At 36.7% G+C, this 16,120-nt stretch overlaps 1 pseudogene; it reads right to left on the bottom strand.

The window, feature by feature from the left end:
• Positions 1 to 14,466, bottom strand: part of LOC131395939 (PSME3-interacting protein-like) — an 82,131-nt pseudogene extending 67,665 nt beyond the window's left edge.
• Between the last annotated feature and the right edge of the window lie 1,654 nt (positions 14,467 to 16,120).

Raw genomic sequence — 16,120 nt, 5'->3', positions numbered from 1 at the left:
TGTAACAGCATGAGACAAAAAGGGGAGAAGAGATCCTAAATGTGAATGGCTTGCAAAAAAAAAAAAAAGGCAATCTTCAGTACCACGGTTATAGAAGGAGTGGGAAATGCTTTTTAAAAATGTTGTCCTCCCAGTGACTCTTTCCTCCAAGAGGGATGCGCTACATCTGTACTGATAATAATGCACATCCAGGAGGATTTCGGTCTGCTGCAGACTGTCATGCTGATGTGTGGAGCATCAGTCAATCCTTTTGCAGAAGATTCAAGGTAACATGAACTCACCAATCCTCCTTCCTCAGTCGGTGACTTTGTTCAAGGCCGGAGGCAAGCCCAGATTCCCAGTCACTAGCAGAGGTGTTTGTCACTCCTGGAGTTCACACTGCCTCCAGCCCAGCAGCTGTTGTTTAGTGATAGATCAGTGAAGCAAAACATTATGCAGTGATGAAAAATAGATCTTGAGCCACCGTTGGTGTCCGTACCCTTTTGTTCTACATTAGTGGCAAACCTCTGGGATTCATTTAGCTGTAATCATTTGTTACTGAGGGGCAACTGTCTTTCAGACAATGATGATGGAGTCACCTTTGAAACATGTGCAAATGAGGAAGCATCCTTTTCCAATACACCTTCTTAAGGTTGCTTTTGATAAACCGCTGCTTGCTCAGAGAGGCTGCCTGGAATGCAGATTATATTCATCAATAACAAATGAGAAATTTTGACTTTTTTTCTTTCTTTTTTTTTTTCTCCCCAGGAAGTTAATTGGCTTATCTTCTGGAATTTCTAATAAGACTTATTTCAGGAGATAAGGGATCTGGAATAAGACACAAATGCTTGAAGTTTCAAGGGGTTCTCTGTGTAGCAAAGTCCTAATGTATTTTATTATATCTTATTTTATTTTGCTTCACTTTATTTGCTTTGGGGAAAAAAAGTCCTGGTTAAATCTCATGCAGTCTACTGAAAATACAAGTTCTGACTGCAGTCTTCTAATTCTCTAAGGTAAATTGTTTGCAAATTTAAGAGGAATATTTCCCCTAGGCCCGTGGAGCTCCCTCTAAAGTCAGTGACTTTGGTACAGTCTTTTAGATCTCAATAAAAGTAATTTCCATCTCAGCCTTGGAATGAAGATCAATATTTTGTGATTTCTTCCACATAATTTAATCCATTAGATTTATTGGCAATGCCAATGCCAAACATCAAACTTTTAATGAAAATGAAGATTAATATTTCGCCAAGTAACCTCAAATCAGCAAATGTCTGAAGTATTTGTGTTGCCTGCATTGAACATTGATTTCTTCCTCCCGAAAAACAATCTTGGGCAGTGGAGAACACTTACTTGAATCATATTCCTTTCCACATGAGCAGGAGGGAAGTGCTTTGAAACAGGCATCAGGGACAGGGTCTCTTTGGATCTCAGCTATGCCCCTACCTGACAAAGCAAGCCTAGGTTAAAGGGACACTCTACATTTCACATGCATAATCCATTTCTCGCCCCAAACATCTCATGAGTTAGTTAGAACAGACGTTAATTTGTTTTAACTTGCTTCAATGTGCTGAAGTATTTATATAGTAAAAGTCACCAATTTTAAGTGTTCAATTGGATGTGTTTTGACAAATGTATCCAGTGGTGTAACCGTAGAGATCATTTCCATCACCCCAAAATGTCTCTTCTTGCCCGTTTTGCAAAGTGTCATCCTTCCCACCATTCCCTTGCCCCTGACAAATACTGGTCTTCTTTATATCACTATAGTTGCATCCTCTTTAGAATTTCTTATAAATGGAATCATGCAATATGTAGTATTTGCATCTGGCGTCGTCCACTTAGTATAAACACCTTTGAGATTCATCCATGTGGTTGCACACCTCAATGCTTCCTTTGTTTTTATTGCTGAGTAGTATTGCTTTGCATGGATACATCACAATATTTTTATACATTCACCGGTGGATGAAAATTTGGATTGTATCCAGGTTTTAGCTATTATGGAGATAGTTTCTATGAATTTCCGAATACAAGTCTTCAGAAGTTTTTATATGTCTTGGGTAACTACCTAGCTGTGGAATTGCTGGGCCATATGATAAGTGACTGTTTGACTTTATAATGAATGGCCAAACTATATTCCAAAGTTGCTGCACTGTTTTTTATTCCCACAGACAATGTATGAGAAGCTCAGTTGTTCTATAACATGGTCTTGCCAAAACTTGATATTGTTAAGTCTTTAATTTTAGACCTTGTAATGGGTAGATATTACTATCTCCTTGTAATCTTTTTTTATGTTTCACAAATGACTGATGGTACTGTTCCTTTTTTAATGGGCTCATTTGCCCTTTGATATATTCTTTGATGAGGCATCTCTTCAAATCTTTTGCCCATTTTTTAAAAAATCAGATGGTATGTTGTTATTGAGTTGTAAGAATTTTTATGAATTCTGGATACAAGTTGTTTATCAAATGAATGTCCTGCCCTTTTTTCTCTCTGTTTAAGATTTGCATTTTTTTCATTTTCCTTATAGTGTCTTGAAGAACTAAACTTTTTAATTTTGATAAAGTCTAAAATATCATTTTTTTATACCTCATGCTTTATTTTCTTATTTTAAAATGTTTTGCCTAAACTAAGATCATTTACGTTTTCTCCTATGTTTTGTTTTTGAAGTTTTATAGCTTTCACACTAAGAATTAGGTTTAAGATCCATCTTGAGATAATTTTTATTTGGAGGAGGTGAGGATTGAGGTTCAGTTTTTGGATATTGATATCCAAATGTTGCAGAATCATTGTTGAAACAGTTATCCTTTGCCATTGAATTGTCTTTGCACCTTTGCTGAAAATCAAGTGACTATAAATATATGGGTCTATTTTTGAACTCTATTCTGTTACATCATCTACATGTCTTTCTTAATGCTAATAATACACTGCTTACACTTTAATTTTAGAGTATATCATCAAATCAGGCAGTGAAAATACTGAAATATTGGAATCAGCCTATTAATTTCTATATAAAAACATTTTGCTGGGATATTCGTGATTCGGTTGAATCTTTAGCTGAATTTGGGGAAAACAGACATCTTAAAATGTTAAAACTTCTTATAATGAATCTTCTGTTTTATTTAAATCTACTTTCATTTTTCTCAGGAACGTTTTGTAATTTTCAGTGTGCAAGTCTTGTATGTTTTTGGTAAATTTCCCCATAATATTTCATAAATTTCTAAGCCATTGTAAGTGGCATTATTTTCATTTTAATTTCCATTTGTTCCATTGTAGTATAATGAAATAGTATTGACTTTTTGTAATTTTTTTTTAATCATTCTTTATGCAGCCTTACTAAACTCATTCATAAGTTCTAGTAAAATTTTTGGGTTTCCTAAGATTTTGTACATAAACAAATATGTCATTTGTGAATAAGGACAGTTTTTATAATTGATTTTGAATCTTTATACTTTTTCTATCTTTTTCTTACCTTGTGCTTGCTAGGACATTCAGTATAATGTTCAATGGAAGTGATGAGAAGGGGTGTTCATTGTTTTCCTGATCATAAGAGAAAAGAATGAAGACTTCCACCATTAAGTGGATGCTAGCTGTCAGTTTTTCATGGGTACCCTTACTCAGGTTGAAGAATTTCTTTTTTATTCCTTTGTTGCGTTATGTCGAATGTTTATTTTTGCATCTATTGCGATAATCACATTTTTTAGCATATGAATATAGTGAATTCCATTGATTTTTAATATTAATCAACTTGTCTTTCCTAAGATAAAACTCACTAGTTCATGATTTGTTATCTTTTTTATATATTGCTGGATTTGGTTTGTCCATATTTTGTTATGGAATTTATCTTTTGTATTCATGAGAGATATTGGTCCGAAGTTTTCTTGAAATGACTGCCTAATCTTGGCCTCAGAATGATGCTGGTGTCATAAAATGGCTGGGAAATGTTTCTTCTTCTTCTATATTCTGGAAGAGTTCATATTTATATATATAATATATTTATATATATAATATATTTATATATTTATATATGTAGTTGAATTTGCCGGTGAAGCCATCTGGACCACAAGTTTTATTTGTGGGAAAGTTATGAGTAGAAATTTAATTTATTTAACAGATATAGGTCTATTCAGATTATTTCTGCTTAAGCGAGGTTTGGTAGGTTGTGTCTTTTAAGAAATTTTCCATTTCATTTAAATTGTTCAATTTATTAGCATGCTTTTATTCATAGTATTCCGTTGTTATCTTTCTAATGCTCATGGGATCTGTGGTCATGTTTTCCCTTTTATTCCTGATACTGGTAATTGTACCTTCTCTCTTTTATTGACTTGTCTTATGGTTCAAAATATGGTCTATCTTGGTGAATGTTCTATGTGCAGTTGGAAAGAATGTGTATTTTTCTCTTTTGTGGTGGTGTGTTTTTTAAATGTCAGGTCAATTTGACTGATTGAGTTGATCAGGCCTTTGAGATCCTTACTGATTTTCTATTTATTTCTTTTTCCAATTGTTGAGAGAGGAGCATTGAGATCTCCACCCAAAGCTGTGGATTTGTCTCTCTCTCTTTTCAGTTCTCTCATATTTTGCTTCTTGTACTTTGAAGCTGTGTTATTAGATGCATACACATTTAGGTTTATCCTGATCTCTTGGTGAAAAAATTTTTTCTTTGATCATTATGAAATATCCTTCTTTATTTGTGGTAGTATTTCTTGTTCTGAAATCTACTTTGATATTAATATAGCCACTCCAGCTTTTTCTTATATTTGTATTTGTATGGTATAGCTTTTTCATCCTTTTATTTTAAACTGTTTGTGTTTAAAGTGGATTAAAGTAGGTGTTTTTGTAGACATCATATGGTTTATTCTTATTGTTTCATCAAATCTGATCATCTCTGCCTTTTAATCTATTTATATTTAATATTCTTATCAGTTGATTTTAAATCTATTATCTTGCTACTTACTTTTTTTCTAATTATTCCCTGTCTTCTTTGATTTGTCCTCCTTCTACTTGTCTCCTCTCTGCTTTATTTCCAAAAGAAGAAAGGAAAGTAAGAGACTATTTTCCTTACTTCTCGTCAATGAATAGAATATTTTTTTAATTCCATTTTACCTCCACTACTGACTTTTTAGCTATAACTATTTTAATTTTATTTGTAATGATTTCTCTGGAGTTTACAACATACATCTTAACTTATCACAGTTTTCTGTCAGATAATATTGTACCACTTGGTATAGAGAATAAAAACCCAACAGAGCATACTCCAGCATTTACTCACAAGCATGCAAGGATGAGTCCTCAGCCAAAGCCTCCGTGGCTTCCTTCCCAGAGCTCTCATGAACTCCTATTCTGTGTAGTGTTCTCCTAGTCCATGTTTTGCCTTTCCACGGCACTCACCTCTACCTCCTCAACTGGATGAAATCTCTGGACTTTGTATAGCTTTACCTTCCCTGTGCTTTGGCCTCTAAATTCTCTCCTAGTTTTAAGCTGGGGCAACTGTAGGGCTTGCCTCTTTGTTCCCTTCTCTGAGTGGGCATTGTCTTATGTTGCCTGATACACAATATCTAAAAATCTTTGTTTCATATATAGTATTAACAATGTTTCTAGCCTCTGTTAACTTGATGTTTTACCATCTGCCCCCCCCACCATATGTTGGACATGCCTTGTTATGGATAACATGTCTGAGCTGCCTTGCCTTGACCTCCTGCCTTCTTTGCCACTTCTTGCTTCTCTCAAGAGGAATCCTCCTCCCTGGAGTTCACTTTTCAAATAGAAAGCAATCAATCTAAAGGTCACACTCCAACGACCTCCTGTGGTGGGCTGTTATGCTCTGAGCCACCATCCACCTGCCCTGATCACCCAGGGCCACGTACTGGACAACTAGGAATAGTCCTTATGCCCCAGAGCTCACTGAAATTATTCAAACTAGGCAATTCTAAGCTTTCTTACCCCACTTCACCAGTTCCTTCCACAGTAAAGGCTCTTGCTCAAAGTTTATCCTCTCTCTCTCTGCCACCTGACTGACCCCAGTGCTTCCTCAGTCTCCCCCACCCCCTTGGCATGGCATGACTGCTCTTCTTGAGAACTCTGAGTAACAAACTATCTTTCTGATGGCAATTATCTACTGATCTGTTGGCTTGATAAACCTCACATTTTCTATTAATACACTATATTTTAAAACATGTCGTTTTTGAGTTTTCTAGTTTTTAAAGTGGGAGAATAAATCGAGTTACTCCATCATGGCTGAAGAGGGAAAGGCACGACTTTACCACCATTTTAGAGTTAAAGAAAACACTGCTCAGGGAATTTGTTAACTATCAAAGACACACAACCACTGGCCATTTATCTACGAACTCAATGTATTTGCTCAGTTTCCTTATTAAAAAATACTTATCAACCATAGGTTAGGTTGTATTACTGTTTTAGTTTCCTGAGGCGGCTGTAACAAATTACCGCAAACTTGTGACTTAAAACAACACATATTCATTCTCTTATAGTTCGGGAGGCCAGAAGTCTGAAAGTGGTATCACTGCCAACACCGAGGTGTGCGCAGGGCCACACTCCCTCTGGAGGATCTAGGGGAGAATCTCTCCATTGTCTCTTCCAGGTGATGGTGGCTGCTGACACTCCTTGGCTGTGGTTGTGTCACCCTAATCTTCAAGATTAGTATTTTCAATTCTCTCTGTACTCTGTCTTCACATAGCCTTCTCCTCTGTGCATATCAAGTTTCCCTCTGCCTCTTTCTTCCAAGGACACCTGTGATTATGGTTAGGGCTTGCCCGGATAATCCAGGATAATCTCCCCATCTCAAGTTCCTTAACTTAATTACACCCAAAAGGAACCTATTTTGTCATATGAGGTACTATTCACAGGTTTGAGAGATTAGGATATGGACTTCTTTTGGAGGACTCATTTTCCAGCCTGGCACAATTGCTTTGTTTTCAAGTTTTGTTTTGTTTGTTTTTGCCAACATTTCATCTTGCCCACTGTCACCATTAACTGCAGAATAAAACTTATTGTCCCTCTGAACAGACATAACACTCAGTAGATAAATCTCTGAAGATTTGAGAAAAACAAAATAACAGCTGAAAACATTAATAGTTTCCCAATAGACTAGAAAGAGACAAAATTCAAATCTCTTTAGCATCAATTTCCCAGTTTTCTAAATTTCAAGTTTCCTAGTTCTTATCTTTGGCTTTCCGAGTTGTGTCAGGAGGAGCTAAGAGGATAAAGGAAGTTGTCCAGTTTAATAACAATGACAACAAAATTTAGAGTTTCTTCTCAATGTGGAAGAGACTACATGAAGGATAAAAATCCTTGAGTAATAAGATTATACGTAAAAACCTATGCTGACTTCATAAGTTTTCAGTAAAATGAGAGCCTAGTACAAAGTAAACACTTAATAAACATGCTGAAGTAAAAAAGGAATACATCAATGAATGAATGAATGAATGAATGCATAAAAAACCAAAGTGAGATATTGCTTCCTATAAAGTAAGACTATCATCTGCCATTCACAGGCACATATGGGTAATTACATAACAAATATTTCCCTAAAACTGTGGTTCTAGAACAGGATTACAAAATTTTCATGGTAAATTCATGATTTATTTGCAAAATTTCCAAGGTATCTGCAAACAGCCTTGTGCTTTACTTTTAAAATGTGAGCATTCTTGAAAAGAATGCAAATGCTTCCCAAGCAACATTCAGTTTTCTTTCAACAATATTTTAGCCATATAGAAAGGTGGGTAGCATTCAGAATAAATTTAGCCATTCTCACCAAATTTCTAGCATAGTCATATAACTAATTGTGCATTTTGACATTCACAGAGTCTAGGATCCAGAAAAGATGAACCCAAATATGACAGAACTAGTCAATTCATCCTTCTAATTACTGGGTGATGGCAACAACTCTCTTGACTTAGTGTGGTTTGGAGTTAAGACTTTGTGGTGGATGCTAGTACCTTATCTTTAGGTCCCACACAGCCTCTTATTGGACACATGACCTTGAACCATTATTTAACTTTTTTATCAATCTATATAATGATGAAAATCCAAGCCTTACATATCTCAGAGCATTGTTCCTAAAACAAATGAACACTAATGCATTATCTGACTTTGAAGAACTAAGACTTGGTATTTCTATATGCTGGGAATATTGCACAGTACCTGAAAAAAATAGTAGAAATGCCATATATGTTAAATAGGGATATAACTAAATGATTATACAAAGATCAGGTGTAATTTTCACCCATTCCAAAGCAGATTGGAAACAAAACAAAATAAAACAAAAACCCTGCATCTCTCTTAATTTCTTCCACTGTGGGCAGATATTGGAGCTAGACTTCAAGAAACATGAAACAAAACAAAACAGGACACTGATAGATCCAATGGGTTCCCTAGTATGGAATTCCGTTCAGTGATAACTAGGGAAGGCAGCAAGAAGCTTGAGTCTCTGATGAAGAAACAAAAGTGAGAACATGAGTGGACCAGATACAGATAGTACAGGAAAAAGGTAGGAGCCCCTACCATGAATGGGAGCAAAAGCCAGAAACTGGATGAAGGGTCACTGAAACAGTAGCAAGTCAAAACGATTAAGGATGGGAGGTGAAGATTGATAGAAAATTTAGAGGTTGGCTATGGCTACTCTATAAGGCTAGTAGGTGTGGTGTTCCTGCAATTCTCCTGGGCTGGACTGAAAAATATGGCATTGAGATGGCTGATATTATAGATTAACAATAACCATGAAAATCTGTTTAGCTACATTAGTCTTTGAAAGATTAGAATGATTCGGATTTTGGAGAGAATTTGAAGTATGGTATTCCTTTCAAAGCTCAAGTAGCCACAAGATAAAATGCTTGACAAGGTAATATTATAATAGAAAGTAATACTCCTCTTTAGAGAAGTTTCCCTTTTCTTTTTTCCCCTGTACAATCTCCTTTACAACTTGAAATGGATAACCCCTTGTAGAGACATTTTGAGTGACAGGTTTTGTGGTGCTATTGTAGATATGGAAAGAAAAAAACTACTGCCAATTCAAGTAATGTTTGGTTAGCACATAATGGCCATGCAGGTGAGCAAAGAGTGAGAGATCAATCAGACACCCTGTCATTGGATAAACTAGGTACAGGGTAAATTTATTTTCCTCACCACATGATGTCAAGTTTATTTCTCTGTAGGATGTGTTAAAAAAAATCCTGGTGCAAGAACTTGCATCGTATGTACGTCCTGGAGGGGAGAAACTTACCAAGAAAATGAACAGTTTCCAAATTTAACAAATGACTGGTTGTGAATGGGTTGCATTTCTAAAGATGAAAATGTCAAAAATTTTAATACTCATTTAATGAAGTACCAGACCATTTTTCATAATTAAAACAAAAAAGAAACTGCCTCATTCCCTGGAAGCATCCAAAACTCATAGAAATATATGTGCAGATATATATTTGTGTGCATATGTGTATTGTGTACGTGTGTGTATGGATAAACTTATTTAGTTTTCTGTGGTTAGTTGACCTCAACTATGCTGAAGCTTGTTTGTTTTCGCTTATAGATTATTGGGGGAAGGAGAAAAACATTCTCTCCATGCTAATTAATGTAATTATAACATCTAAAAACTTATATAAGGTTATTTATATTTTCATTCACTCATTAGAACACCATCAACATTTTGAAAGTCACTTGAGGGACTGCAAAGGTGACCAAGATATATTCATGAATTTTCCTGGACTTATCGTCTTGGTGGGGTGCTCAGGTATGCATGCAAAGCCTTCTGTATGAAACAAAACACGTGCTATAGGATTTCACAGTTTATCCAGGATATGGTCATTGTCCAACGAGCAAAATGAAATGCTTCCCAGTACAGAGATCAGTTAGAATTGAGTCTTCAAAAATTGGAAAGATTTCTTTCTGACATGATTCGATGGGAATTATACAATACCACTTATATAATGTTTAACTTGAAATAATCGTGAGGTAAAAATTAAGCACATCCAGACTGTGAGACATTCTATAAGAAAACTGGCCCAAAATGTTTAAAATTTTCAATGCCATGTGAAAACAAACAAACGAAAAATGATGAAGATGGAGGGTTTTTACTTAAAAGACAAATAGAAAGAGTGATCTTTGACTGGATCTTGGATTGCTAATAAAATAATTTTGGACAATTAAAGAAATGTTAATATAAATTGAATACTAAATAATAATATTAAATCAATTTTAAATATGTGTTATAATCTTAGTTTTGATTCTCCCAAGATGAGAGCCTGAGACAAAAACTTATGTGTGCATAGTTTATTTTAAAGGTGATCCCAGGAAAAGAAATGGAGTGGAGAAAGTGACAGAGGGAAGTAGAGACCTCATATAAATGTGCAGCTTTAATGTACTGTTTACTGTAGGGATCTGGGTAGCTGTTCCTCTAGGAATTCTCTGACAAGCTGCATAGAATGCACTCCGGAAAGGTAACCAAAAGACAAGGGGCTGGGATATTCATCCACTGCTTCAAGACTCCTACTGGTTGAAAGTAGCTTCCTATGAGTGTTATGTCACCTACGTTTGCAAGCACATTTACTAAGTTCTAAAGGAGGAAAGTGTTAAGGTATATGGCAAGGTGCATAAGATGGTAAGCTTTCAGTGTAAATAAGAACTATCTATTGTAGTAGTGACTGAAATAAAATCTGAATTGACAAGTATAATAATATTATTGTAGTAATGTAAGATAGTGCCCTTATTTTTATGAAATAAATATTGAATTATTTAAGGGTGAAGTGTCAATATGTCTATCAGTCAATACCAAATGGATCTTGGGTGTGCATGCATACGTGAATGAGTGTGTGTGTGTGCACGTGTATGGAGACAGGTAAGGACAAAGAGAGTTAAAGCCACTGTAGTCAAGTCCTTTGCACCATTCCATCAACTTCAATGTAAGTTTAGAATTTTTCAAGATCAAAAATGGGGATAAGAAGAAAAGATAGGATTTGAACAGATGAATTTGGAATAGGAAAGGATACTCTTTGTCCAAGAAAGCCTAAGAATAAAAAGAGTGAAAACATGGGAACCTGCAAATTGGAAAGCATAAATTTGGATGGATGGAGTGTTTGGAATTACCAGTTTGAAATTACAAGAGAATTTCAAACTGATTTTGTAATTGATGGTAACTATTGGGAGTTATAAAGAATGACAGAAGAAATGTGTATACGATATAGGATGCCCTCTCTTTCTCTGTGTGTGTGTGCTGGCAAAGATCAGAGGTTCATTTGTAGCGCTGAAACAAAGTGGAGGCTACTGGAATATTAATGAAGTGAAGAATTAAAGACTTGAACAAGGATAGTATTTACATAAAAACTCAGATGAATGTTAATAAGGAAATATTATACACGGGGAATTGATGTTTTCTATCTAATTGGATTCCCAGATGGTAAAGGAAAAAGAATCTATAGGAACTAAACTTAGCAATATTTTAATCTTTGTGTCCTCTGATCTCAAATTGGTGATCAAAAATTGATAAATAAAGGGACAAGGTATACCTTGGATAATAAGGAAGAGCTTTACAGCTTCAACAAACATGGGAAAGAAGAGGAAAAGAGGGATTTCTGGGGAGAGAAGAAAGCCAATGAGGTGTTGAATTTTATATTGCTTTCAAGATGTTGCCCATTCCTTCAAATTTATTTTAGAATTGGGGTTTTTATAAAGCCTTTCAAAAGGGGAACTATGTGCAAGGATACAAAGATGGTATTTAAACAATATTTTAAATTGACCAATATTTTAATTGACCAAATTTTGGTGGTAACTCATTCAGGAACTTATTGGATGGCTGGGCTAATGACACGGCGGTAAGATGCAAACGTTTATTAATACTCACAGAGCAGAGGATTCTGGATTGAAGGGTCTTCTCCACAAGTGGAGACTGAACAAAAATGGGAAGCAAGCCAAGCAAAACAGAAGCAAAAGTACTCACGTGGTTGGGGAGAAGGGAGGACAAGTTGGATGGGGTTGTGGCTTGAGTGGTTTATGTGAACAGCAATTGTGTACTGAGGTTTGTGGTAGTTACCACATGTCATACGCGCATTTATAACAGCACATCATCAGGGCTTCTTATCCAATCAACACACAGTGGGGGTTAGGGGGCAGAGTTGATCAGGGAGGGCGTGAGGGAGAGGCAAGTGGGAAGGACTTTGTGGGGCTGAAGACACTTGAGTTAATATTAATAGAAAAACAATGAAGTTTGTTTAAAACTAAAATGGAGTCTCTCAGACATCATAGATGGTTTCCTCTCATTACAAACAGGAGTGAGATTTTCCTTATCATGGCAGCAAAATATCAGAGCAAAAGGAGTAAAAGTAAGGGAGATTAGCATGAAAACACAAGGATCCAATAGGAAAGAGAGTGTCTGGCACAGAGGAAGATGCCAGATAGTACATTTTCATCACCACATCCCTTATTCTATATGATGGGCAGACTTCAGAAGGGTGTATCCCATCAAGCTTGTTCTCTACATTAAAAAGTTTCACAGAGTAGCCTGAAAGCTTCCTCTATGGAGTAGCAGTTAAGCAAGTAGCTCTTGGAGTCACTACATTTGTGTTTGAACCCTTGATCATCCACTTGCTAGTGTTGTCCTATTGAGTAACTCATCTAACCTCTATAAATCTGCACTTACTGGTCTGTAAAGTGGGAATAATGATAGTACCAAAATAGAGGGCAAACGTAATTTTATTCAATCCAAAAAAGCAACATATGAGGCAGGCATGGTTGTTAAAAATATTTTATATATAAGAAACTCAGATATGAAGAAGTAAGTTACTTTTTCAAAGTTATAAACCCATAGTTAGCAGAGCTGGAATGAGAAACCAGGTCTGCTTTATTTCAAAATTCATTTTTAAAATTAATATATGATATAATGTCCTTTTTAAAATAAAGACTACATCAGTCAGAAGGGGATTGCTTAGGAAAGGGAGCAAAGAATAAGGAAGAGTCAAGGTTATCAAGGTAGACAGTACCCATTCAAAAACCATGTTGGGAAGAGAGTGCCTTGGATATTGCAAGGCAAATATAATCGTCCCATTTCAAGGCAATTTCTATGCAGAAGCAGCTGAACTAGGTTTTCTTAGCCAGATGTCATGAAACATGAGAATAAGAACACATAACCTATCCTTTCCTGCTCCTAATTTCTTATCCACCAAACCCTTTTTTGATTATAATTTTGCTTCTTAAAATAAGCTTGCCAGTGGAGACCAATGTTGAGTTTTCTAGGTAATTATATGTCATAGCATATATAAAACTATAGGTATTCAGTTCCACATATTCATTTCTTCTGAGAGATCTTGCAGGTAACAAACACTAAATCCATCCACTCTGAGACACTGCTAGGGTAATGTTTCAGAGCCAGAAAGATTTCAGATCAGGCTCTAGAAGGCAACAAAACCCACAACTTCACTCCTTTTGGGGAGGCTGCTAGTCGGCCACACATTGACTAGATGTTCTTATCCTCATTTACTCTTACAGAAGTTATTATCCCCGGGCCGGCCCCATTGCTTAGTGGTTAAGTGCACGTGCTCCGCTACTGGCGGCCCGGTTCGGATCCCAGGCGCACACCAACGCACAGCTTCTCCCGCCGTGCTGAGGTCGCGTCCCACATACAGCAACTAGAAGAATGTGCAACGATGACATACAACTATCTACTGGGGCTTTGGGGGGAAAAAAAAAGGAGGAGGATTGGCAATAGATGTTAGCTCAGAGCCAGTCTTCCTCAGCAGAAAAGAGGAGGATGAGCATGGATGTTAGCACAGGGCTGATCTTCCACACACACACACACACACACACACACACACAAAGAGCAAGCACTGGATGGAAAGAGTGGCCAGTGTATTCATTAAAAAAACAAAAGAAGTTATTATCCCATTTTGCAGATGAATAAGTTATAGCTACAATAAATAAAGGAAATTGCTCTGTTACACCATTATTCAGTTGGAAGAATTGTGCTTTGATCACACCTCTTTTGACCCCAAAGTACAACTTAGTCCCACTGTATCATAAAAGCACTTCTAAGAAAATCCAGGTTCTCAAGTTAACTTCAGAGAAGACATTTGCTGCTTTCTCTTTTTCACAACACCAATAATAGCAGATGGAAAGGGCTTGAGATATGATCGAGTTATTTTGTCATAATCAGAGAATGTTCGTATGAAATCTAAACTCTAGCTGTTACGTTGTCTCTTTAGGTTACCAGCTCTCTTACTCGGGCATGGGAGGGAACCAACACCATTCACTCTGAGATGCTGTGTCTACATTGATGCTGACTGAGCCAATGAAATATGCAGCTACTAGTTGAGCTATGATCGTGGTGAAAGGTCAGGACTCATAGCTTTCGTGCTAATTACACTCACCTTCTTGCTTTGCTGTCTTCTTCATCTCTTTCCTCTTCATGCATTCATTTCTCTTGAGGGTGTCTTCCTCTACCACCTTGATCGATGCAGTTGTCTCTCGGAACAATGATTCCTTTAGGTTCCCCATGTTTTCAATTCTTCTAACTATACTGACTTGCTCTGGGTACAAATATAAAAGAGTAGTGTAGAAAAGTGAACTTATTTACCAGTATCAGACACTTTCTAACTCCTGTTTTACAATCATGAAATTATGAAACATGCATGGATTCCTAGTTTTTTTTTAATTAATTAAAACTACTTTTAGTGAAATGACTGCTTCCTATATTTCCTAAACACTGATTTGTTTTGTCTTAAAATTCAACTTAAAATTGGAATGGAAGCCCCTCAGTACACTCCTGTTTCCAAGTACACCCTAATACATCCAGGAGTATTTTTAACTCTTCCTTGAATAGTTCTAGTGACAAGGCACTCCTAACCGTATCAAGCAGTTGACTCCTTCTTGGGTGAGATCACAACTTCTCTTAAGATGTGCTGGAAATTACCTCCTGGTAATTTTAAGCCATTGAGGTTAATTTATGATTAGGAGCATCAGGGCAATACCTAATCTTTCTACTAGTGAACAGCTTTGAGATACCACTCCTTCCTGTTAAAGGAGTTGGGAAACTTTTGCCTTTCTTCATACGATTATCCTTGAGCTTAATCAAACCTCATATCTTATTAAACCAAGTGGCTGTTAATCCACGTATCTGTCCTCTTGTCACTAACCTTTTGGCTTTACTCCTCTCTCTCTCCTCTCACTCATCTTCTTTTCTTCCTTCTCCCTTCCTTTTTTCCTTCTTTCCTTTTCTTTCTTCTTTCCTCCCTCCTCCTTCCTAGTGTCCTTTTATTTCCAACCCCAATATAGGAATATACAATCCCTTAAGATAAATATCAGTTTGTTGGTTTGGGGCCATAATTTCTGCTTGCCATGATGTATACGGTTTCTAGTTAAAAGGCATTGTGTATGCTTATTCTTTTTTGTTTCATAGTCATAGACTGCGGCTCCAGCTTAGTGACATCTGCTTACGTTCTGTCTTGTCCCAACGCCCCTGTGAGGAACGGGCAAATGCTGGGGTGCTGACAACATAATTGGATTCAGGACCCAGGGCTGGTTAAGGTAGGAAAATTTGTACACCTTAATGGTTCTCACCAGTGTCACCTGGAGGGCTTGTTAAAAGCCATATTGCTGTGCCCCACTCCCCAGAATTCCTGATTCAACAGGTATGGGGTGGGGCCATAGAATTTCCTTTTCCCACAAGTTCCCACAGAGTGTTGATCCACTGATATAGACAGAAGGATACCAGTTCTGTGTAAATAGTTACATTTTAGGAGGTGAATCAAGGGTCTAAAATCAAGATTCAAGATCAGTTTCCATATCTGATGAAAAATTAAAAGTCAGAAATGAGGTGAATGCAAGAGGTCAGAGGTCTTACAAACCCAAGAGAGCTCAGAGTGGGAGTGGCATGGGGAGTGGACCAGGTGGACCAGAGGAGAACATCTTTGGGACTTACACTAGAGCCTACTCTTACTTTTAGATGATTAATTAGAAATAACGCGCTTTATTGCAAAAAGAAATGTATTTGTCAGTTAACAAATATACAATACAGCCAGGCAGAAGAAATTAAAATCAACTAAATAAATCAATGATGGGAACAACAGCAGAAACCCAGAGCAGGTAAATAAACTTGCTCTCATTGATGCTACCATGTGTGCCCAGCAGGGCCACCTGGAGTTACAAGCCC

This window comes from Diceros bicornis, chromosome 32, assembly GCF_020826845.1.
Source record: "Diceros bicornis minor isolate mBicDic1 chromosome 32, mDicBic1.mat.cur, whole genome shotgun sequence".
Classification (NCBI taxonomy): Eukaryota; Metazoa; Chordata; class Mammalia; order Perissodactyla; family Rhinocerotidae; genus Diceros; species Diceros bicornis.
Note: the sequence above shows the minus strand (reverse complement) of the source record. Positions and strands in the feature narration are given on the sequence as shown.